This window comes from Balaenoptera musculus, chromosome 6 (assembly GCF_009873245.2).
Source record: "Balaenoptera musculus isolate JJ_BM4_2016_0621 chromosome 6, mBalMus1.pri.v3, whole genome shotgun sequence".
In the NCBI taxonomy this organism is placed as follows: domain Eukaryota; kingdom Metazoa; phylum Chordata; class Mammalia; order Artiodactyla; family Balaenopteridae; genus Balaenoptera; species Balaenoptera musculus.
The window spans coordinates 56409838-56435053 of NC_045790.1; the positions used below are offsets into that span (position 1 = coordinate 56409838).

The following is a 25216-nucleotide window of genomic DNA, read 5'->3' on the forward strand; positions in this document are numbered from 1 at the left end:
TTGTCCTTTATACCATTTTGTGAGACTTAGACTGATGCAAATTAATTACCTATTCACAAAGCAGAATATATTTAATTGGAGGGGAAAAACTTTTGGTTACTCATTGAGAGAATGTTGGTAATCCAGCTGGTTGTTTTATTACTCAAATGCATCAGGTACATAGAGGTGTTTGTAGTCAGAGTTAAGTAGTTTTTTGAGTTACTGAATGAATTCAATTAGGACTAGTGCTTCTGGCACACTTGAAATGAATGAGGTGAATTTTCCAGCAAGGCTGTTCCAGGAAAAATGACAAAGTTGCTTGGATTTTCCTTTGGGATCTCTTCAGTTTTCTTGACTTTCTTAGTCCCCACCATGAGCAATTGGTTACAGGTTGATCTGCCCTATGGGCAAAGAAGGAAGGAGTTACTGAGCCTTTGCCTTACATTGTAACAGACTTAATCTAGTAATACATATTCATTTATTCACTTAATATTTATTGAGTATCTACTAAGGATCTGACAATGAACCTCGTTCTGAGGATACAGATCTGTCAGACCTAAGCTTTTCTTTCCCTCGGGGAGTTCACAGTCAACTAAGAGGACAAGCATGGTCTAATTGCTTTGTGGAGTGATGTGTGTCATGGAGAAAGAGTGTATGGTTCCCCTTTCCTGAGAGAGACCGGAGAGAGCCTTCACATCATATTACAGACTTTAAAATCTGAGTAAGAATTTTCTAGACAACAGGGGTTGGCATGGGGGGGAGAAAAAATTCTTAAGCAGAAAGAAGAACACTTAGGAAAATCAGACTTAAACACGTGGTCTGTTGGAACAAGGTCTGAAGACTTTAGCAAGATTGTGTGTGTGTGTGTGTTTACATTTTGAGAGGAATTACTGCCACTACTGCTAGTGTTAAGTACTTAGTATGTGCTCTAGCTACATTATGCCGTCTAATCTTTTTTTTTTTTAAGAAGGAGATTTTTTTTTTTTTAATTTATTTATTTATTTATTTTTGGCTGTGTTGGGTCTTCGTTTCTGTGCGAGGGCTTTCTCTAGTTGTGGCGAGCGGGGGCCACTCTTCATCGCGGTGCGCGGGCATCTCCCTGTCGTGGCCTCTCTTGTCGCGGAGCACAGGCTCCAGACGCGCAGGCTCAGTAATTGTGGCTCACGGGCCCAGTTGCTCCGCGGCATGTGGGATCCTCCCAGACCAGGGCTCGAACCCGTGTCCCCTGCATTGGCAGGCAGATTCCCAACCACTGCGCCACCAGGGAAGCCCTATGCCGTCTAATCTTAACAAAACTCTGAAGTACATATTATCCCCATTGTACAGATAATGATACTGAGAAATAAAAAAAAATTAGGTTATTTGTCTAGTTATACAGGTAGGTAGAGCTAGGACTCGGATTTATATCTGATTCCAAATTTGATGCTCCAAAGTATGAATTAGAGTGTTTGCTGGATCTCTTCTGTTCTTTCAGATGCCCTCTCTACCTTTCTCCATCCTATTCTCTAAAACTGGAAACTAGCCTGGATGGAGCTTATCAACAGACTTTTATGCTCTTAGGATTCCAGTGTGGTTGGTCTCATAGGTAGTATAGGAAGGAAACCAGAAGGAGGGGAAAATAGAACATTTTATCCTAGGGCTCCCTTCCATCCTGCCAGCTTGTGCTACCTGGGACTCCCAAGGAAAGATCACTGCTAATCTCCAGGAGGCCTTCTCTGCGTGCCTGATTCCTAGGTGACAGTAACTGTTCCCCGTCCTTGTCCCTGCAGGCCTGGGGTGAGAACAACTCACTTTCCCTTGTGGTTTCCTTACGTACCACCCACTGTTTTTGTTTTTGTTTTTTTAAAAATAAATTTATTTATTTATTTTTGGCTGTGTTGGGTCTTCGTTTCTGTGCGAGGGCTTTCTCTAGTTGTGGCAAGCGGGGGCCACTCTTCATCGCGGTGTGCGGGCCTCTCACTATCGTGGCCTCTCTTGTTGCGGAGCACAGGCTCCAGACGCGCAGGCTCAGTAGTTGTGGCTCACGGGCCCAGTTGCTCCGCGGCATGTGGGATCTTCCCAGACCAGGGCTCGAACCCGTTTCTCCTGCATTGGCAGGCAGATTCTCAACCACTGTGCCACCAGGGAAGCCCCTCCCCACTGTTTTGTAAATACGTTTTTTATTAAAGTCTCTTCAAATAATCCTAATTTTAAAGTGCTATCTGTTTTCAGTTGGCACCATATCAACATTTAGGAAGTTATTACCTAAGTGAGAGCTGATGAAAGTCCATTGTTGCAGTAGTTTAAGAAATGAAAGGGATAGGATGGATTCCAGATGGAGAGAAATCTGAATTTTAAGAACACTTCAAGGAAAGAACAATCATTCTTAAGGTTTGGGTTCTATAAAGGAATCCAAGTAGACCTTTCTTGCATGTTTGCCATTGCACTACCTAGACAGAAACTCTTAATCCAAGTGAATAACAAGATAGGACAAAACAGGTGGTTGCTAAATTGACACTTGAAGGCAGGGTTTGCATGTCTTGAAGTACATGGAGCCACGTTATTCATTCACAGAGGGTGGTGCCAGGTATCAGGTGGTGAGTCAAATAAGCAATTAGTGCCAAGAAGGTATAGCAAGAAGAAAGAGGGAGCGCTGGCAGGTAGATCAACCTGCTCAGCCCTGGTTCTGAGGGTTTGGCTAGGCAGTGAGCATCAGGAGGAAGGTCAGCAAATAGCAGGAACCCCATCATGAGATTCAGTTCAGGGTAAACTCCAGATCCCGGGGAAGGGGACAAAGGCAAAGCAAGTGCTGGCTGGACAAACGGCAGCGCAATCGGCGTACTGCTATACCTCTTGGATGTTTCCTTAAACCTCCCGATTGTGCATTGGACTGGAGTATGGCTGAGAGCACTGGGGAGGTCAGGTGGCTCTAATTGTGGGGACTGGAAGGTCCTAACACCCCATTCACAAAGACGACTCAGCTCTGAGGTTTTTGCGAAGGCTGTAACTTTATCAAGTAGTTGAAAGGTCTATTTTCACCTTGTGTTCCAAAGCAGCAACGCCCTGGTGCATTTGAGGAAACATGAGTGTTCTTCATCAATGTCTCTCAATTTGAGGAGTTTAAACTCGGGCAGGCATCAAACTGATGGAACTGCATTATTAAATTCTGTTTCCTACTGAGATTCCTTTTTGTGGTGGGAAAAAAAGGAATTCTGAAAATGAAATATTTTCAACATTAGCTTCCTTCTGGGGTTTAAAAATGTATTTTGATTTACAGTCTCTGAGGACAATATATAGAAAATGGCTTCCTAAATTAACACATCAATTAAACCAAATGGAGAGTATTAATTGCACTAAAATAATAAATCTTTTATAAGGAACATTTTATAGGAAATAAAATATCCATGGTCCCTTTGACTCACACAGGTGCTGTATTAATCACTGAGGTGTGAATTATAGAGATGAAGAGTTTATGCTTCTTTCCTTTGTGTTGAGCATTCTGAGAAATGAGAGTCTAATGTGACAGGAAAAGATAACACAATGAATATGTTATTATGCTGAAGGAACATGAAAAAAATGTGACTGACACTGTATTTTGTTCCAGGTGGGAATAAAAAGCAAGCAGTTCCTGGCCCATGATAACTCTAGTTAAGGGTGTCTGACTGATGGCATGTTGGCACCAGCATTGAAGGAAGTGATGGGCTTCAGGTCCAGGTGAGTTCAGTTCTCCAAGACATAGTATGTGCATCTTTCCTACTCCTATATACACACAGTTTATAAAGTAACTCCATTGAGCCTTTTAAGATATCGGGCTATGGCATTTCTTTAAAAGATTATAGTAGTTGTAAAATTCTGTGTGCTTTAAAGTCATTGGATATTCTTTCTCTTCTTTTTAACTTTAAGTAATAGAACAGGTAGTTAAGGATGGGTTTCTTTCTGAAATGAGGGTCAATGCCTGAAGTATAAGTAGAATAAAAGATAAAACTTCATATAGTACTTGGGGGTAAGGAGGGAAGGCTATTTCTATAAGTGACCTAAGTGGGAACACAGAGTTCCCATTAAGCATTTCAAACTGACACATTATTCTAGACCCTCCTTAATGGCAGGCACCTAAGGGCTGAGTTACCCTTAAGGACCCTGAATTTTGTCACTTGCAGAGTCATGTAATTAGAGCAGACAGATAATCCAGTAATTCAAAAGAATCTTTGATTTCTGGTTTTCAAGAGATCAAAAGTAGAGGTCAAATACACCTTTTGTTGCACAGATTCTAATTATGATCCTCCCTGAGTCTGTACCTTCATGAATTCATAAGCCAAGAATGTATATATCACCTAGAGACATGAATATAAAACTTTTGTGGGTTGACTAGAGTAATACACTATAGCTTTAGGGGATGGAATATATTTTATACGATTTAATTTAAAAAATATATACTTTTTAAGATCTAGATACTAGGACTTATACACATGTCTTATTTTAAGTTATATAGAATATCTGCCTTCCACAAATTCAAAGATTAGTAAAGAAGATAAGCCAATCCCAGAATAGTATGGCAAGTGCTATAAAAGATAGAAGAACTATGCAATAAATACTTAGTCTATTTATCAAATATATTAATAAATAACAATTCTATATCTAGTGATTTAATGTAAGAAAATAATTATGGATGCATGAAAAGATTTAAAGGATATTTCTCAGTCTGTTGTAATATCAGTGAAAATAATGAACAGCCCAAATACTTAATTGGATAGTATTTATCAAATAGATTTTTTTCAAAGAGTGAAATTCTATAGATCTATTAAAACAGATAGTTTAGAAGGATATTTATGATATGGAAGAAGGAGCAGGTATACTTTTAAAATTGAAAAAGCAGATTAAAAATTCTTTATGGATAACATTTGTGCATTTATAGAGAAAATGATATAGAAAAGAGACATACATGATTTTTATTCTATTTTTATTTTTAACACTTTTCTGATGTCTTCACAATGTATATTATGATAGTCAGAAAATACAAAACTTACAATAATTCATCAAAGTTTTTCATAAGAAAAGGTATTATAGAAGGTGGTCATGAAAAAATCATCACCATGTTTTCCAGAGATTAAAAAAAATGAGGTTACAAAACAGGATGGAAGTAAAATCCTGTACGTGTTTAAACATAATGGCATGTGTATATAGGTTATTATATGTATTAGTTCATAATAAGAAAAAATACCTAACTTTTTTGTTTAAGTAAATGAGTTTTAGATAATGAAGACAATTGATTCCTATTTAATGAAATGTGTAAAGATGCCAAAGAAGGGATAAAATTTGAGTAGGGTTTTGAAGGCTAAATATATGGAAATGTGCTTTCATTAGTATTGATAATAACTAAGTTTGACTAGTTGAAATGGATAAATGTACATATTATGCTCACTTACCTTATTCTAATTTTCATTTTGTAGAAAATTATACCATAAATGCTACACATTGAGTAAATTTATGTTAACATATTTGTTTAAAGTTAGCATTTAGTATATCAAATTGATTATTCTATCTTTTGTCATACACTTTGTAGATATCACTGCCTTTTAAAATAATGCATCATTGTATAAGTAGTCACAATAAGAAAATATTTGTCAAATCTTTCAAAGTTACTTTCATTACCATATTATTCAATTCTTAATTTTTCTGACTTCAGTGACACATGAGTAAGTTGTACATTTATGTGAAAGTTGAAATAATTTTAATTTTTCATGTGAACATCTTAAAAAAAAAAACAACAAAAAACTTTGTGAAGAATACTGGTAGTGTTCTCTTTCAAACTTCCCTGTATCTATCTTCCCCATAGACTGTGTCTCTAGGCCCATCCTTTGCCCTTTTAATTCTTACTGCATATTCTGCTTGGGTGATCACACTGACACCCAAGGCTTCAATATACCCAAATGTATAACTCTATATGAACCCATACTCTACTTGGTCACTAGCTCAATATACCAAATGAGTCACAGATAATCCTTTTCACCAATGTTTCTCACCTCATTCCTTCAGATTCCTTTCTAATGGGATCTCCTCTTTTCACCCTCCCCAGTATCAAATCTGAAAAAGCAAAACCCTGCTTGAAAGGCAAGAGTATATGTGAAGGGCTGTCTAGAATGACTGAGTAGGCCTGACTTATCCCTAATAGACAGGAGAAGGGGCAAGTTTGTTTTTATCAACATAGGAAAAGGGAGAAAACTTATTACCATCAATGAATGTACTTTTCATTATTGATCTTCTGTGCTTCTTCTATCCTCAATATGCACATTATAAATGTGTGAACTAACATTAAGTGGAAACTAGAAGAGGGGCAGAAAAACTCAATGGTATTTGAGTTATCAACACATCAACATGGGTGTGGGGGACAGATATAGTATAAACTGACCTGGGTTCAAATATTTACCCTGCCATGAATGAGTTACGCAGCCCAGAGCATAACATTCTCTTTAAGCCTCTGAGGCTGAAATTACTCGTTGTTATAAATTGTTCCCATTCTGTAAGTCAACTAATAGAATGTTTGTGGAAGCCTTTTATAAATGTTTAAGCACTTTGCAGGTGTGAGCATTGATTGATTGCTACCAACTCTAAAATTATTTTACTTAGCAAAGCACACACAAATGTATATATGTATATATGTGTATATACACACACACACACACACACACGCATATACATACACACACACACATTATAGAGACTACTTCTATTGCAAAATGTCTTTGCTTTTCAGTAAAGTATCTTTAAGTATTTGCAGAGAAAGTTCCCTCCTTCTCACTTTACTATATATGGCCTGCCCATCAAATCAGCGTGGTTCAATAGCTTAGGGATGTGTTCTCTTTGACCTTTGATCACAAGGGGAATTCAGCTCTGGACAAAATCCCAAGATAATGAGCTTCGCAACACCAAGCAACTGTCTTTTATGAAACCCACTCACAAAATAAATGTGGTACAAAAATTAAAGACACAGAATATTAAGATAACATTGATTCATTGATCTGGAAATTATTTCTAACCATATAAGATTAATAATACTCCATGACTTGAATTTAAGCTGCAGCTAACATCACGCAGCAACAAGAATTATTTAATATTGCCAACAACTGTAGTCATGGTGAATATTTTAGCAGCTGAAATTACATTTGCTGAAGTACTATAGTGAGGATATTTTGCAAACTATAATAAAATATTGGAAATTATCACAAGGTGAGAACTTTTTCATATGAATCAGTGTTCATTAGTCATTCATGACTATATGTCTAAGATAAATCAAAATAAATGTTGGTCACACTGAAACCACTTAGAGTGTCAAATAATGTGTAGTAAAATTTGGGAGAATTAGATCACTGCAAACCAAAAGTCTCAACCAGGCTTATTCTCTGTCCTTTATTCACATTTCTCAAGAAAATGTGAGTTACATGAGAATACATCAGAGCTGGGAAAAAAGACACTGACTCTCAGTGATGGTTCTCAATAAGTAAGAGTTGAAATGATTCAGAAAATTTTAAGCATCTACCATGGACATTGTATTTCCCTAGACCTGTGGGGTATATAGACATTAATAAAGTATTTCTGCCTTCAAGTGACTATCCTCCAGGAAAGGAGATATGCTCTATATGCAGATAGTATTAAATATTATCTTATAATGCAGATACATACTATGTATAGTGAGGTAACTATTAGTGTTAGGTGCCAAAGATAATGAGTGATCAAGAGCAGATTGTTTGCCAGAAGACAGATACATTTTGACTTGTATTAAAACAACTGTGAAGACTTCTTGAAGCTATCTTGAATCTGATATAAATAACAGGGATGGTGTATATCAGGCATTGTAGATGGAGGGAACAATATCTGTATACATAACAAATAGGTAAGGACAGTTAGCAAGCCTTTTTTTAAAATAAAGGGTAGTAGTATTGAAAAGGATGGTGATTGATTTTGGTGGACTTCAATGTTAGCCCAAGACGTTTATTTTTATGATCCTTCTCCAGTGATCTGTGGATTTTACATTGTGTTGGACCCCTATAACATCACAGATACAAACACTTTAATTTTTTTTCTAACTTAATTTGGAAATTATATTTTATACCCATAGAGCGTATCATTGTTATTACCAATCTGATGTTCACAGCAGTATTTAAATATCAGTTATAAGCAAAATTGACCTCCAAAGTTTTATATTTTACATGCCATAACACTTTTTCTACAACACTCAATTACATGTGATTTTCTACAGTAAACATTAGTCTCAAGGTTACAAAGCAAGAGTACTTGCAACTTTCAAAATTAATCTTGGAAAAAATGTTTCCTGTGATATACCATTCACATGAAACAAATAGAACTCAAATTTGTGAGAAATGTTGAAAAGGTATAGATTAAAATAAACATTTTATGGTAACATGTAGATAGTAATCTTTATCTTTCTAAACAAAGACTTGTGGGTTAAACCATAATTTTGTCTTCTCAAAGCACTTGTCACTTTCTTAAACCTGTAAGAAATTATTAAGTCATTTTTTCCCTCATTTCCTGTTCTACTCATTCAGCATATATTTGTTGAAGTAAAACATTTTTCTGAGTCCTAAGTGTCTTCTTTCATATCCTCTTTTATATATATATTCCTGCCTATTCTCTTTTTAAACTCAATTTTTCCCCTTGGCCAAAAAAAAAACAACAACACTATTTTTCCTTTTTATCATATTGTTTCCATAGTAATTCTTCTAAGATGTAAGCAGTATCTTCTTATAGATACTGTTCCCCTAAAAAAATGGTATTTTATTTATACTGAGTTTTTGAGGGCTTGACGTGGTGGCAGAATATTACAGTATGTAGAAGTATGAGATAAGAGTTAGAAACATGAAACTGAAAAACTTAGAAGTTGGAGCATGGTATTTAGATTTGAAATTTCTTCCCACTAGTAATCATTTAACATTAGAGTGAAACAGATGAAGACAAAAGCAAGAAAAAGGTTCTAGTATAAAATTGTTTTGAGACGTGGACATTGGAAGACAGGAGGATAAAGCTGAGTGAGAAGGAGTTATCTCAGATTATTAAAGAGAAGTAGGAAAGTTTAGAAGTTAAAAAAATACAGGGGTCAGTGTCATCTGCTAGATGGTGGAAAAATGATAAAAGCCCAGTAAACTCAATATTTCTGTTTAATAAAAATGAAACAATTTTTTAAAAATATTTGAGATAAAATATAATTTTCTGGTTATCTAGAAAGGTAAATCAATCCCTTTCAAAGATCTCCTGTATATACCTCAGATACAGATACCTGATGTAAAGACCTCACATACAAAAATGTCAGCAGTTGCCCTCCTTTCCCCTGAGATCCATGGCGGATGCTTGAGATGACAGACTATGCTGAAAACTCAGACCTTGAAAATAGTAGATATTAAATGTACACAATTTATCTCTTGTAGAGGGAAAGATGCAGATTCCTGTTTGATAAGGCAATGTATTTTAATCTTAATAAATGAGAAGAATTTTCTCACATAGAATAAGTGATCTTCAACACCAAAATTTGTGATCATATCTTACATGTGTGATCGTCTAATTCTTTTTGTTGTAATCTGCTGTAACAGTTAACACCATCTGTAATTTAGACTAATACATACTATTCGCTAAGGTCAGAGGTATTGGTAGTCAACGTTGGCTATTCAAATTACAGTAAACATTGGACCTGTGAAAACTCTGAAATTCTGTGGCTAACAGATAAATAGCATCTATTCAGGGTGGGCGTTGAAAGCAGGGGCAGAATGTGCTTCATTTTCAAATATTTTTAACAATGGAAATAAGTTATTTTACAAAACTTAGAGAGATATGTGACATTCTTACCCTTGTACTAAAACCCACAAAACTTTAGCTTTCAAATTTCTCTTAGACCGTGAATCTTAATTTTTAAAGCAATTGTTTTCAGAAATGAGAAGGCAACAAGAACATTTTCCGGTTCTTTGAAATTCCTTTTGCTAGGAGATGGTTTTCCTTTCAGAAGTATGTCACAACACTGGACAATGTTTCTTTTTAAAACATCCACACAACTCAGGCAGGGAACAGACATTTCTGTGTAATCTTCAGTGCACATTATTGTTGAAATGGTTGAAGCAGTTGTGGAGCTCTAAGACTTTTTCTTAATATTTTCTAAATAGGAAAGAAACTCATCATCTAGTAATCAGACAGTATTAAGAGGCTCATAACAGCAACAGAATCACAACATCTTGCTCCACACCTGTCTGTGCCATAGTCACATTCAGTAGAAAGAATAAACTTCAACTCTTACCTGTTTATTTTGGTAATCACCTTACTTATTCTCAGTTTATGTTTATATTGTTATCTTATCAAATCTAAACATAACCTATTAACTCCCTACTATGATACTTATAGAGGATTTAGGACAGCCATTGATCGCAGGACTTACTTTCCACTATCCTCTCAATGTGTTGGATAAAATTGTTGTGTTGAACTCAGTATTCGATGTTCTCTTTATTATGACTGTGTAAATACTGCTTTCAGGTTTACAGTTTTTTAGCATAAGATCTTTGTTTTTCTTGAAGCTTGTAAGATTACTAATGGGTTCAAATTTCAAGTTCACAAAATTATTAAAATATTTGTGAAATTCCATTTGGAGATTGATGGAAAGCTGGAGGAATACATTCTGTTCCCATCTATCTGGCTGTTCTCTATGCCTCCCTGTCCGTTTTTCTCTGAATTTCTCATTCCTGGACTGGACTTACTACTCCTTCTTGATTGATTGGATCCCTCACTTCTTTTTTTCCCCCAGAAACACAACTTCTAATAGCTTTCCCCCCCAAAAAAGGAAAAAAGTGTGAGAAGTACACGTTTTGGATCCACATTTGTCTTCAGAGGGCTTACTTCCACCCTTCCATGTGATTGATATTTGAGTATATGCTTTAGTATCTGAGATGAAAATAATTCTCCCTCATGATTATGAAAATATCACTCTAATGCTAGTCTGTTCTCTTTTCATTTGTAGGTGGCTTTTGTTTTTATTTTCTCTTTGTAGGAACCTCTTATGATTATTAAAATTCATGATGGTGTGCCTTGATATGGGATTAACTTCATTTTGGAAAGTGACTTTTCTTCTGTGCTAAAAAAAATTTTTTTTATGCAATTTCTTTGATAGTTTCATCTTATCAGCTATATTTATATTATTAGTCAGCTATTGGACCTTCTGGATTACTCTTTTCCTGTCTTCAAATTTTTCAGCTTTCTTTTTTTTCTTGGTTTCTCTATTTTGGGAGATTTCTTTGACTTTATCTTCTACATTTCTATTGATTTTTAGAAAATAGTTGGATGTGGAACAAAATTAAACATACAGGAAAGTTGTGGAAAAAATACAAGGAACACCTCAATACCTCTTACCTATAGTTAACATTTGCCTCATTTCTCAGTAACACAAACATACTATCTATATGCTTTCTTTCTTAATCATTTGAGAGTAGGTTGTATATATCACTTTCCTTCACCTCTAAATACTCTAGTGTGTGTTTCTGAAGAACAAGGATAATCTCTCACATAATTAAAGTAGGGTCATCGGCTTCAGTAAATGTGTAATTGATAAAACACTTTGGAACACCAGCAGTAGATTATATCAATGTTATCAACTGCTGTCAGCCAATTCTTCATAGTAATTTTTTTCCTCCAGTATGGGATCCAGTCTGGAATCATGTTTTGCATTTAGTTGTGTTAAAAGGTAAACTGAGGCATGTTAAAATTTTAACAGTTTATTTGAGAAAAAAAACTATATGCATTGGACAGCACCAAACAGGAAGTGGTTAGCCACGCTCCACGGACAGAAGCCGGGGAGAGACTTGATAAAGGCAGATGCAAAGTAAGGAGATAATTGATTGGCCATCGCCTAAAGCCTGGTTGGCTGTTTGGTTGCCTTAGGTTTTGATTTTGTAATCTTTGAGGCATTTACAGAGTTGGATTTTGGTTTGCTTTCATAGTCCTTCCTGGCATTAGAGCCACCTCAGTCTTACGGCCTTGTTGTAAAATTAATAGTTATCCTGTTCTGCAGCCCCCTTCAGTTTAAAACATTGCCTCAGCCTTCCTTTCATGACAATGTCTTTTTTAAGAATAGTCTCCCTTTAAGAAATGTTTTCATTTTTGGTTCATCTGTGCCGTTTTTAAAATTTTTTACTTTTAATTTCCAATTTTGTGTTTTACTTACTACAGTATACTGTCTTAGTTTTATTATCATAGGACATAACCTATTCTTGTTCGATACTGATGACCCTGATTTTTTGATGTGTGTTCTGAAACTTCTATGCTGTCTCTTTTTTTTTTTTTTTTTAACGTGTTTATTGGAGTAAAATTGCTTTACAATGGTGTGTTAGTTTCTGCTTTATAACAAAGTGAATCAGCTATACATATACATATATCCCCATATCTATTCCCTCTTGCGTCTCCCTCCCTCCCACCCTCCCTATCCCACGCCTCTAGATGGTCACAAAGCACCGAGCCGATCTCTCTGTGCTATGCAGCTGCTTCCCACTAGCTATGTATATTACATTTGGTAGTGTATATATGTCCATGCCACTCTTTCACTTCATCCCAGCTTACCCTTCCCCCTCCCCGTGTCCTTAAGTCCATTCTCTATGTCTGTGTCTTTATTCCTGTCCAGCCCCTAGGTTCTTTAGAACCACTTTTTTTTTTCTTTCAGATTCCATATATATGTGTAGGCATATGGTATTTGTTTTTCTCTTTCTGACTTACTTCACTCTGTATGACAGACTCTAGGTCTATCCCCCTCACTACAAATAACTCAATTTCTTTTTTTTTATGGCTGAGTAATATTCCATTGTATATATGTGCCACATCTTTATCCATTCATCTGTCGATGGACACTTAGGTTGCTTCCATGTCCTGGCTATTGGAAATAGAGCTGCGATGAACACTGTGGTACATGACTCTTTTTGAATTATGGTTTTCTCAGGGTATATGCCCAGTGGTGGGATTGCTGGGTCGTATGGTAGTTCTATTTTTAGTTTTTTGAGGAACCTCCATACTGTTCTCCATAGTGGCTGTATCGATTTACATTCCCACCAACAGTGCAAGAGGGTTGCCTTTTCTCCACACCCTCTCCAGCATTTACTGTTTGTAGATTTTTTGATGTTGGCCATTCTGACTGGTGTGTTGTGATACCTCATTGAAGTTTCGATTTGCATTTCTCTAATGATTAGTGATGTTGAGCATCCTTTCATGTGTTGGTTGGCAATCTGTATATCTTCTTTGGAGAAATGTCTATTTAGGTCTTATGCCCATTTTTGGATTGGGTTGTGTTTTTGATATTGAGCTGCATAGCTGCTTGTATATTTTGGAGATTAGTCCTTTGACAGTTGCTTTGTTTGCAAATATTTTCTCCCATTCTGAGGGTTGTTTTTTCATCTTGTTTATGGTTTCCTTTGCTGTGCAAAAGCTTTTAAGTTTCATTAGGTCCATTTGTTTATTTGTGTTTTTATTTCCATTTGTCTAGGAGGTGGGTCAAAAAGGATCTTGCTGTGATTTATGTCATGGAGTGTTCTGCCTATGTTTTCCTCTAAGAGTTTTATAGTGTCTGGCCTTACGTTTAGGTCTTTAATCCATTTTGAGTTTATTTGTGTGTATGGTGTTAGGGAGTGTTCTAATTTCATTCTTTTACATGTAGCTGTCCAGGTTTCCCAGCACTGCTTATTGAAGAAACAGTCTTTTCTCCATTGTATATTCTTGTCTCCTTTACCAAAGATAAGGTGACAATATGTGCATGGGTTTATCTCTGGGCTTCTATCCTGTTCCATTGATCTATATTTCTCTTTTTGTGCCAGTACCATATTGTCTTGATTACTGTAGCTTTGTAGTATAGTCTGAAGTCCGGGAGCCTGATTCCTCCTGCTCCATTTTTCGTTCTCAAGATTGCTTTGGCTATTTGGGGTCTTTTGTGTTTCCATACAAGGTGTGAAATTTTTTGTTCTAGTTCTGTGAAAAATGCCATTGGTAGTTTGATAGGGATTGTGTTGAATCTGTAGATTGCTTTGGGTAGTATAGTCATTTTCACAGTGTTGATTCTTCCAATCCAAGAACATGGTGTATCTCTCCATCTGTCTGTATCATCTTTTAATTTCTTTCATCAGTGTCTTATAGTTTTCTGCATAGAGGTCTTTTGTCTCCTTAGGTAGGTTTATTCCTAGGTATTTTACTCTTTTTGTTACAATGGTAAATGAGAGTGTTTCCTTAATTTCTCTTCAGATTTTTTCATCATTAGTGTATAGGAATGCAAGAGATTTCTGTGCATTAATTTTGTATCCTGCTACTTTACCAAATTCATTGATTAGCTCTAGTATTTTTCTGGTAGCATCTTTAGGATTCTCTATGTAGAGCATCATGCCATCTGCAAAGAGTGACAGTTTTACTTCTTCTTTTCTGATTTGGATTCCTTTTATTCCTTTTTCTTTGATTGCTGTGGCTAAAAATTCCAAAACTATGTTGAATCATAGTGGTGAGAGTGGACAACCTTGTCTTGTTCCTGATTTTAGTGGAAATGGTTTCAGTTTTTCACCATTGAGAACCATCTTGGCTGTGGGTTTGTCATATATGGCCTTTATTATGTTGAGGTAAGTTCCCTCTATGCCTACTTTTTGGAGGGTTTTTTTTTTTTTTTTTTTTTTATCATGTGTGTTGAATTTTGTTGAAAGCTTTTTCTGCATCTATTGAGATGATCATATGGTTTTTCTCCTTCAATTTGTTAATATGGTTTATCACATTGATTTGCGCATGTTGAAGAATCCTTGCGTTCTTGGGCTAAACCCCACTTGATCATGGTGTATGATCCTTTTAATGTGCTGTTGGATTCTGTGTGCTAGTATTTTGTTGTGGAGTTTTGCATCTATGTTCATCAGTGATATTGGCCTGTAGTTTTCTTTTTTTTGTGACATCTTTGTCTGGTTTTGGTATCAGGGTGATGGTGGCCTCGTAGAATGAATTTGGGAGTGTTCCTCCCTCTGCTATATTTTTGAAAATTTTGAGAAGGATAGGTGTTAGCTCTTCTCTGAATGTTTGATAGAATTCACCTGTGAAGCCATCTGGTCCTGGGCTTTTGTTGTTGGAAGATTTTTAATCACAGTTTCAATTTCAGTGCTTGTGATTGGTCTGTTTATATTTTCTATTTCTTCCTGGTTCAGTCTTGGAAGGTTGTGCTTTTCTAAGAATCTGTCCATTTCTTCCAGGTTGTCCATTTTATTGGCATATAGTTGCTTGTAGTAATCTCTCATGATCCTTTGTATTTCTGCAGTGTCAGTTGTTACTTCTCGTTTTTCATTTCTAATTCTATTGATTTGAGTCCTCTCTCTCTTTTTCTTGATGAGCCTGGGTAATAGTTTATCAATTTTGTTTATCTTCTCAAAGAACTAGCTTTTAGTTTTATTGGTCTTTGCTATTGTTTCCTTCATTTCTTTTTCATTTATTTCTGCTCTGATATTTATGATTCTTTCCTTCTGCTAACTTTGGGGTTTTTGTTTGTTTGTTTGTTTTTTCTCTAATTGCTTTAGGTGTAAGATTAAGTTGTTTATTTGAGTTGTTTCTTGTTTCTTGAGGTAGGATTGTATTGCTATAAACTTCCCTCTTAGGACTGTGTTTTCTACATCCTATAGGTTTTGGGTCGTCATGTTTTCATTGTCATTTGTTTCTAGGTATTTTTTGATTTCCTCTTTGTTTTCTTCAGTAATCTGTTGGTTATTTAATAGTGTAATGTTTAGCCTCCACGTGTTTATATTTTTTACAGATTTTTTCCTGTAATTGATATCTAGTCTCATAGTGTTGTGGTCAGAAAAGATATTTGATACGATTTCAGTTTTCTTAGATTTACCAGCACTTGTTTTGTGACCCAAGATATGATCTATCCTGGAGAATGTTCCATGAGCACTTGAGAAGAAAGTTTCTTCTGTTGTTTTTGGATGGAATGTCCTATAAATATCAATTAAGTCCATCTTGTTTAATGTGTCATTTAAAGCTTGTGTTTCCTTATTTATTTTCATTTTGGATGATCTGCCCATAGGTGAAAGTGTGGTGTTGAAGTCCCCTGCTATGATTGTGTTACTGCTGATTTCCCCTTTTATGGCTGTTAGCATTTGCCTTATGTATTGAGGTGCTCCTATGTTGGGTGCATAAATATTTACCCTTGTTATATCTTCTTCTTGGATTGATCCCTTGATCATTATGTAGTCTTCTTTGTCTCTTGTAATAGTCTTTATTTTCAAGTCTATTTTGTCTGTTATGAGAATCGCTACTCCAGCTTTCTTTTGATTTCCATTTGCATGGAATATCTTTTGCCATCCCCTCACTTTCAGTCTGTATGTGTCCCTAGGTCTGAAGTGGGTCTCTTGTAGACAGCATATATATGGGTCTTCTTTTTGTATCCATTCAGCAAGCCTGTGTCTTTTGGGTGGAGTATTTAATCCATTCATATTTAAGGTAATTATCATTATGTATGTTCCTATTACCATTTTCTTAATTGTTTTGGGTTTGTTTTTGAAGGTCCTTTTCTTCTCTTGTGTTTCCCACTGAGGGAAGTTCCTTTAGCATTTGTTGTAGAGCTGGTTTGTTGGTGCTGAATTCTCTTAGCTTTTGCTTGTCTGTAAAGGTTTTAATTTCTCCATCGAATCTGAATGAGATCCTTGTTGGGTAGAGTAATCTTGGTTGTAGGTTTTTCCCTTTCATCACTTTAAATATGTCCTGCCACTCCCTTCTGGCTTGCAGAGTTTCTGCTGAAAGATCAGCTGTTAACCTTATGGGGATTCCTTTAATGTTAATTGCTGCTTTTCCCTTGCTGCTTTTAATATTTTTTCTTTGTATTTAACTTTTGATAGTTTGATTAATATGTTTCTTGGCATGCTTCTCCTTGGATTTACCCTGTATGGGACTCTCTCTGCTTCCTGGACTTGATTGACTATTTCTTTTCCCATATTAGGGAAGTTTTCAACTATAATCTTATCAAATATTTTCTCAGTCCCTTTTTTTTTTTCTCTTCTTCTTCTGGGACCCCTATAATTCGAATGTTGGTGCATTTAATGTTGTCCCAGAGGTCTCTGAGACTGTCCTCAATTCTTTTCATTCTTTTTTCTTTATTCTGCTCTGCAGTAGTTATTTCCACTATTTTATCTTCCAGGTCACTTTTCCGTTCTTCTGCCTCAGTTATTCTGCCATTAATTCCTTTAGAGAATTTTTACTTTCATTTATTGTGTTGTTCATCGTTGTTTGTTTGCTCTTTAGTTCTTCTAGGTCTTTGTGAAACGTTTCTTGTACTTTCTCCATTCTATTTCCAAGATTTTGGATCATCTTTACTATCATTCCTCTGAATTCTTTTTCAGGTAGACTGCCTGTTTCCTCTTCATTTGTTTGGTCTTGTGGGTTTTTACCTTGCTCTTCATCTGCTGTATGTTTCTCTGTCTTCTCATTTTGCTTAACTTACTGTGTTGTGGGTCTCCTTTTTGCAGGCTGCAGGTTCGTAGTTCCCATTGTTTTTCATTTCTGATCCTAGTGGATAAGGTTGGTTCAGTGGGTTGTAGAGGGGACTGGTGCTTGTGTTCTGGTGGATGAGGCTGGATCTTGTCTTTCTGGTGGGCAGGACCACGTCCAGTGGTGTGTTTTGGGGTGTCTGTGAACTTAGCATGATTTTAAGCAGCCTCTCTGCTAATGGGTGGGTTTGTGTTCCTGTCTTGCCAGTTGTTTGACATAGTGTGTCCAGCACTGTAGCTTGCTGGTCGTTGAGTGGAGCTGGGTCTTAGCGCTGAGATGGAGATCTCTGGGAGAGCTTTTGCCATTTGATATTATGTGGGGTCGGGAGGTCTCTGGTGGACCAATGTCCTGAACTCGGCTGTCCCACCTCAGAGGCTTAGGCGTGACACCCGGCCAGAGCACCAAGACCCTGTCAGCCACACAGCTTGGAACACCACACTCCAGAGGTCCTCCTTTCCACCTATGTTGTCTCTTTTTTATCTGTGTTTTTTGGTTGTTACTGTAGGTCTTAGCTGAAGGTCACAGTCATCTTGCAGTTTGCCCAAATGACTGACCTTTTCTTTCCCATTTACGTATTAGAGAGGGGTTTTAGAGTAGGAGGTGGGGTAATACAGTTTGACTGCTCTTCTAGAAACCAAGGGGAAGGGGAGTCCAGGTTCTTTGATTAGGCATATCAACTTGAAATAACGGTTCTGTTTAAAGTGTACCAGGCTTGTTTTCTCCAAGGAAAAATCTTACAGTACCAGGTTTCTGGATGGGGCGTGCTGAGGAATGGGGAGTAATTGCCAGCTGTGGAGGATGAGAGAGCAATCACTTTACAGTCTTAGGATTTTTTTTTTCCTCGAACTGCACCTCACCCCTGCCTTCCATGGCATTCACTTCTTCCAAATACAGGGTTGTGGGTGGCTCCGGGGGCGATAAGCTGACTTGTTTGTACTCCACACTCTTGGCACATAAGGCAGTACCTTCTCAGTTTGGCTACATTGATCATCATTTCTCTGCTTCCTGTTCTCCATGATTTGAAATACAACATAGTGATTAAGGGTATGACTCTGAAACCAGACTGCCTGGATTTGAATCCTAGCTTTACCACTTAATGTATATTTGATCAGCAAGGTACTTGATGTTTCTGTGCCTCTATTTTCTCATTTGTAAAATGAAGTTAATGATAGGGATGTTACAGATACCAAATGAGTTAGAACAGTGCCTGACTCACACTGTCAGCTGCCATCAACCATGCTACTATTGCCCTGTCTCTTCCATTAGTATCTCTACTATACGTTGATTAATATTCCCCTGTAAGGTGATTTTTAAAAACAGTTATTTTGCTCTCATTTGCCTGATGTTTGAGAAGAAGTTGTTAATGCCTGTGATCAAATCATCAGGTTTTTTTTTTTCTTTTAATTATTATTTATTTATTTATTTTTGGCTGTGTTGGGTCATCATTTCTGTGCGAGGGCTTCCTCTAGCTGTGGCAAGCGGGGGGCCACTCTTCATCGCGGTGCGCGGGCCTCTCACTGTCACGGCCTCTTTTGTTGTGGAGCACAGGCTCTAGATGCGCAGGCTCAGTAGTTGTGGCTCACAGGCCTAGTTGCTCCGTGGCATGTGGGATCCTCACAGACCAGGGCTCGAACCCGTGTCCCCTGCACTAGCAGGCAGATTCTCAACCACTGCGCCACCAGGGAAGCCCCAGGTTTTTAAAACAATATTAAGACTTCTAAATTTATTATTCTTATCCCACTGCCATTTTTTTTTTCATGAGCAATAACATATTTGTGTGATGAGATCTCTTTTAGCATACTCCTTCATTTCCTCTTAAAAACAAAGAATGGTAACTTAAGACACACAGATTAATTACAGGATTTTATTCATCTCTGAAAAATACTCTATTTTCTAAAATATTTTCTTAGAATTAAATGTGCTAAGTGCCAAACTCTTAAGTCATTGATTATTTTGGGACATTACTCTTGGTGAGAATTTAATACAAGATGATTTAATGAGACATTTCCAATTAATATTATAATGCAAAACTTTACAAACGTTTTATTTTGCTATCTGCAAACTATTAAACAGGCAATAGAATCACTATCTTCTGTGCAAGATATTTATGTTATAGAAATTCAGTTATTTAAATATTTCTAAAAAGGGAGTTGAGAGCAGCACTTTTGAAAAGTAGTTAATAATGAACAGACATCAGGGGAACTATCATTATAACAGCAAAGTGCTTTGCAACTCCAATAACTTAAGTGGGGCAGAAGCAGGCCATTAAATATAATTAAAAGCAGTCAAAAATAAACTGAGAAATGGAACTGTAAAAGGCTGTCCTTTGCCAGGAGCTTAAGGCAAAAAGAAAGCAAGGGAGAACCTTGAAAGTAGCAATGAATTGATAAGCCTTACTGCCTGCAGCTTGTAATGTGCTCTGTCAGGTTTTAGTAACAGTTAAACTAGATTAATAGAGCAATCACTGATTTTCTATCTTAAATTCTTCTCTGTTGTTCCCCGATTATAGGCTCCCATGATAGACGGAACCCTGAGTGGGTCAAAATTTCAATTCATTTCTCTGCTCAGTCACTTTTTAAATAATGCTGGCATCTACATTTGTTGGACACCAGCATTCTCTGTGATGTTTTAAAAGCAGAAATAAATTTAGTTATTGACATAACTGTAGCCCTCATTTCCGAGGAGGCTTCGTTCCTCTTTATTCAGCAGACGAAGAAATCCCTTGGAACATGAGCGATTGACATCATTCTACCACTAGGGGCTACCATGGTGAAGTGGATGATAGAGAGAAGATTACGAATTTATTGTGCCTCTAAACGCTCAGATTAATGTGAATCTGCAGAAACAGTACCACAAGGACAAAAACAATTTGCCCTCGATTATTTTACTTTTATAATAATGTTCTTTAATGAAGCTAAAGCCTCCCTGCTGTGACCTTATTATGTTTTTCAGCATCAGTGAGAAATAGATTCCTCTGAATTGTAAGAGAGCTCATGAAACAGTAGGGATATTGAAATAGAGGATCAATTACTTCTTTTGCAGTAATTCTGAACTTGAAATGGCTATAGCACTGCCTATGTAGACAAGAAGACAAACCAGCATATTGAAAAGCTGTATACAAATTAAAAGTATCAGAAAAAGCTGAGATAAACTGTTTTGTTTTCTAATATCTTATGATTACAGTGTCCCTTTAAAAAGCCAGTGCTAAAGATTCTGTTGTACCAGAAGCAAACAAAAACTGAAAATTCTGTCCCCAATTTAAATGTAAAAAATTTAAATATGTTTAACAATCCTTCTGAAAATTGCTAACATCACTGCTTATGGGTTTCATTTTACTCATTTTAACCTGAAGAAAGATCTTTGATTAGGCTGGGAGCTTAGAGGTCCCGCAGAGGATGGAGACAGGTAAGAGTATAGATGTTATGAATGTAACAGATTATTGCATTTATGAAATACTCTAATTTGTGAAGTGATTCATATCCATTATACCATTCAATCCTGGCAGCAACCCTAAGAAGACGTGAGCTCAAACAGGCATTGATACCTTACAAAACACCACAGTAAGGAAGACTGAGGCTCAGACAGGTTAGATGATGAGCACCAGGTCATGCAACTTCCTTACTTGCAGCTGGCACCTGGACCACCTGGACCGAAGTAATAGCTCAGTACTTTGTCTTTTCCTTTAGGTTTTCCCCTTAGGTTTTGCAAGAACTGCCAACTTGCAAAATGCAAATCATTTTGCTATAATGAAGTCAGTGTTACCAGAGTGTACAATTTACCTTTTCATCTGCCACATTCAGGCAGGAACTTCCCATTTGTCCTGATAGTGGAGTCACACGGATCAATGGGCTTTTAGAGAATGGAAGCTCTGAAGTATACTTTATTTGAATGATTGTTCTGCAGCACATGCAGGACTCCACAGCAGTCTAAAATGTTGGAAACTGAGATAGCTGGTAAGGGGGCTGTCTGAGACCCTTCTTCAGAAAAGGGCACACAAATCGAATGCTTCATTCTTTGCTGAGCAGGGACTTCCCCACTTGAAGGGCAATTGGGGTGGAACTCTGGCAACAACACCATCCATCACCCTGGTCAATGAGATTGATTTAAAGAGACTGCTGAGGGTCAGGATGCTGGAGTCCTGAAACTACTTAGAAGGAAGAGAGATGGACTTTCAAGATGTGTATCACAAGAGAATGGAATAAGTGAAATTAAGGAGAATGAAAGAGTAAGAAACAGGTGATAGGAGATCTGTGTGAGGAGCAAAAGTACTGAGAAATTAGGAATAAAAATTAGCTAAAAACCAGATGATAAGTTTATTCATACTCAGATCAGTGACAATATTTGATTTATATATGTGTAGCTTTTTCTAGAACTCTTCAATTGTTTCACATAAACCAATGAAAGATTTCTATCTCCTCAATATCAATATTAATATCATTTGTAATAACAAAAAATAATGGCATTCATTGTGTTGTGACTATGTGCCGGACACTTTTCTAAGAACTTGAAATGTATTAACTATATGTATATTTATAACATATAAACTATTAATCCTGTTTTAAATATCAAGATAATAGTGCGTAGCAAATTTAAGGAGCTTGCTTGCCCATGAAAACTACAAAGCTAAGTGGCAAAGTCAGGGACATTAGCTCTACAGCCTTCACCCTTTACACTTTCTAGGCCATTCCCTAGAATAATAATCTGCATGCTCATTAGAACAGCTTTGCTATTTGCTTTTGAAAAATAACACTTTGGCAAACACGAAAATTTATGTGATATTTAAACTACGATGATATTGCTTGAATATTCCCCGGATACTTTGGGTTGGGACAAAATCCATTTTGCTTTGAGATTATGGCAAGAAAACAAAATTTGTATTTTTAATATTGATTCTAATTCCTTGTGAAATACAGTAGCTAATAGCACTGTATGACCTTATATAAAAATGATTGCCATGATGCGTGGAGATGCTTACTGTCACACTACGTTTAAACATGAACTTGAGTTGAAACCACCTACTAAAACATCGTTTTTAGCATAATAGAATCTGTTATAAACTATCCCATTACTGAAATTAACTTAGATAGATTAACTGTGTGTATCTGTGTGTGCAGGCACACACAGTTGATCTTCATTTCATGTTTGTGAATTTGGCTACTGCCTAAAATTTATTGGTAACCCCCAAATCAATGCTTATAAAATGTTGTGGTCATTCACAGACATGCACAGAGCAGTCAAAATTTGAGTTGCCTTCCTCCAACGCCTTCCCAGCTAAGGTGGAATGAGGTGGTGCTTTCCCTTCTTGTTTGACATTCATATTAATACACAAGTGTCTTTTTCATGGTTTACCTAGTGTTACATTTTTTGAAATGTTTGCATTTTTGTGAGATTTTTATGGTATTCTTATGATTTTAAATGGCCTACAATTGTAGTGTTGAAGTGTTGTCAGTGTTCCTAGGTGCAAGATAACAGATTTGCTTTGTGGAGAAAATGTGTGTTAGATAAATTCCATTCAGGCATGAATTATAATTTAGTTTGGCTATATATTTAATATTAGTGAATTAATGATACATGTTAAGTAAGGTATCTTTGAACAGAAATACACTTAAAGTTATGCATGGGTTTAACTGTTTATTCCCATTTTATAGATGATAAAGTGAGGCTTAGAAAGGCTAGACAATTTGTTCAAGCCCCTATAACAAACACTGAGTGGCAGAGCCAAGATTTAAACCCTAGGCTATCTGAAACCCATGATCTTAGCACAGTATAAGCTGCCATACTGTTATGTAAACCACTCTTTTCAGTAACAGTATATTATAAACATATTTCTATGTCTCCTAGAGTATATGAAATTCTTAATGGTCTTATAGAAATCCATTGCATGGGTTCATTGAAATGTTTTCACTAGTCTCCCTTATTTAAGTGTTTTTGTTTTTTCTAACTTTTCTTTATTAGAAACAGTGTTCTAATAAAGAAACTTGCACTAACACCTTTATTAATATGTCCCCTTATTTGCTCAGGATAAATTCCAAGAAGTAGAAGTGGAATTGCTAGACCAAAGTGTATATATCTCTTACCCTGTCCAGTTGCCCTCCAGGCAAATATGCTGGTTTACACTCCCACTAAAACTCCATATATGTCCCTCTCCCCACACTTTTTGTAGTTCTGGACATAAATTTCTTTTCTGTCTTTATCAGTTACATACAGTTCTAATTTTTAAAAAATAAAAATAATTTAAATCTGTGTTTACTCTAAAATTTCAAGAGCTTTCACAGAAATTATATAGCTGAGGGAAGAATTCCTGGAAATGGTGCTTCAGAATGAGACTTGCCATTTTTTAGAGTAATTTTTTTTTTTTTTTTTTTTTACTAGCACTGCAATAAATCCAAGTATTGTAAAATAAGTAATTTTTATTTCCACCAGTTAGTCCTTCACACTAACAAAAGTGTATCCTTCTTTGGCTTATCAAATGTACAATCTCTTAAAGTTAACAAAGTTAGACTGACTGATTAAACAATTTTTTCTTAAGTGATGTCTTTCAATGCTAGAATATAGAAGGAAATATTAAAAACATTTAGAAGTGACTTAGATTCTAAAGTAAATTGAATTGTTCTAGTAATATTCTGAATCTGGAAGACAGTGAGAGGAAAGAAAAGAGAATCAACTGATTAGGATGACTGAATCAAACAGGGCTGAATCAACCTTGGCTGCCAATGAGCATGTACTTTCAAGAGAGGGAATCCCAAATGAATTGCTTCTCATGTTTGCCTAGTCCTGGCTATCCTAATGTTGCTGCCTGCCATTATTGCTATGCTCTGTTCCCTTCCATCTAATTTGTAACACGAGTCCAATGGCCCTTTTATTACTTGGAGTGAATTGGTATGCTTGTCGTGCACAACTTTATCTCCATTCCCATTCAGGCAGAGAGATATACAGACAATAGACTGACAACACTTGAAGTTTTAAAATCATTTTGTAACAATATTTTTTAAAAAATACCATGCTATTCATTTTTTCTTACGATTTTAAAAGTAACTCTGTATAGTTTGAAAAAAGACCTCAAAAGGAAAGAAGGCGAACTGTTTTCCTCCCCCACTGTCTTTCATTCCCTCAATTCTGTGCTCTGAGGTAAACATGTTTTCTAGGTAAACACATCCTTTTAGAGAGAGTCTATTACAATAACATATCTGTACAAAGGTGCACTTTTTTAAACGTTATAATTGTTGCATTCTGTGCTCATTGTTCTGCATCTGTATTTTGCATCTCTCAAGAAAAAGTGGAGGTTGGCCCTTGATGTGATTAAAAGAAATAGAATGGCCACAGGTAACATTTGATAATTGCTAGTGGCTTTGTGTCAGGCACTGTCTAAGCCTTATATATGATTACTTCTCATAACTCTCCTAAAATACTATTACTTCCTTGTATATAAATAAAACAGAAGCCTGAAGAAATTAAACAAGCTGTTGAAGCTCACCTAACTAGTAATGGAAAAGCCAGACTTAAACATAGGTCGTTGGATTCCAGAGTCCATTCTCCTATCCATCATTCTCGTAATTTACAGGACTAGTAAGTGGAGGGTTGTTGAATTAGCTAAATGTAATCTTTAGTAATAACTGTGTAAATTGATTTTACAACAAAGGGGGAACTTTAGAAGAAGGGAAATGTACAGATGGATTTTTTTTTTTTTTTTTTGACTGAAAGAAAAGGCATTTAGGGACTCTGATGCAGCTCT

The 25216-nt window shown here is 36.3% G+C and overlaps 1 protein-coding gene across 1 annotated transcript in view; it reads left to right on the plus strand.

Moving 5' to 3' along the window:
• The window catches only part of PTPRD (protein tyrosine phosphatase receptor type D), a 2174486-nt gene that overhangs the window by 638344 nt on the left and 1510926 nt on the right, over positions 1-25216 (plus strand). The window contains exon 4 of the mRNA XM_036854271.1: positions 3563-3672. The gene's annotated coding sequence lies outside the window, so the exon portion shown is untranslated. The remainder of the gene's footprint in view (positions 1-3562; positions 3673-25216) is intronic.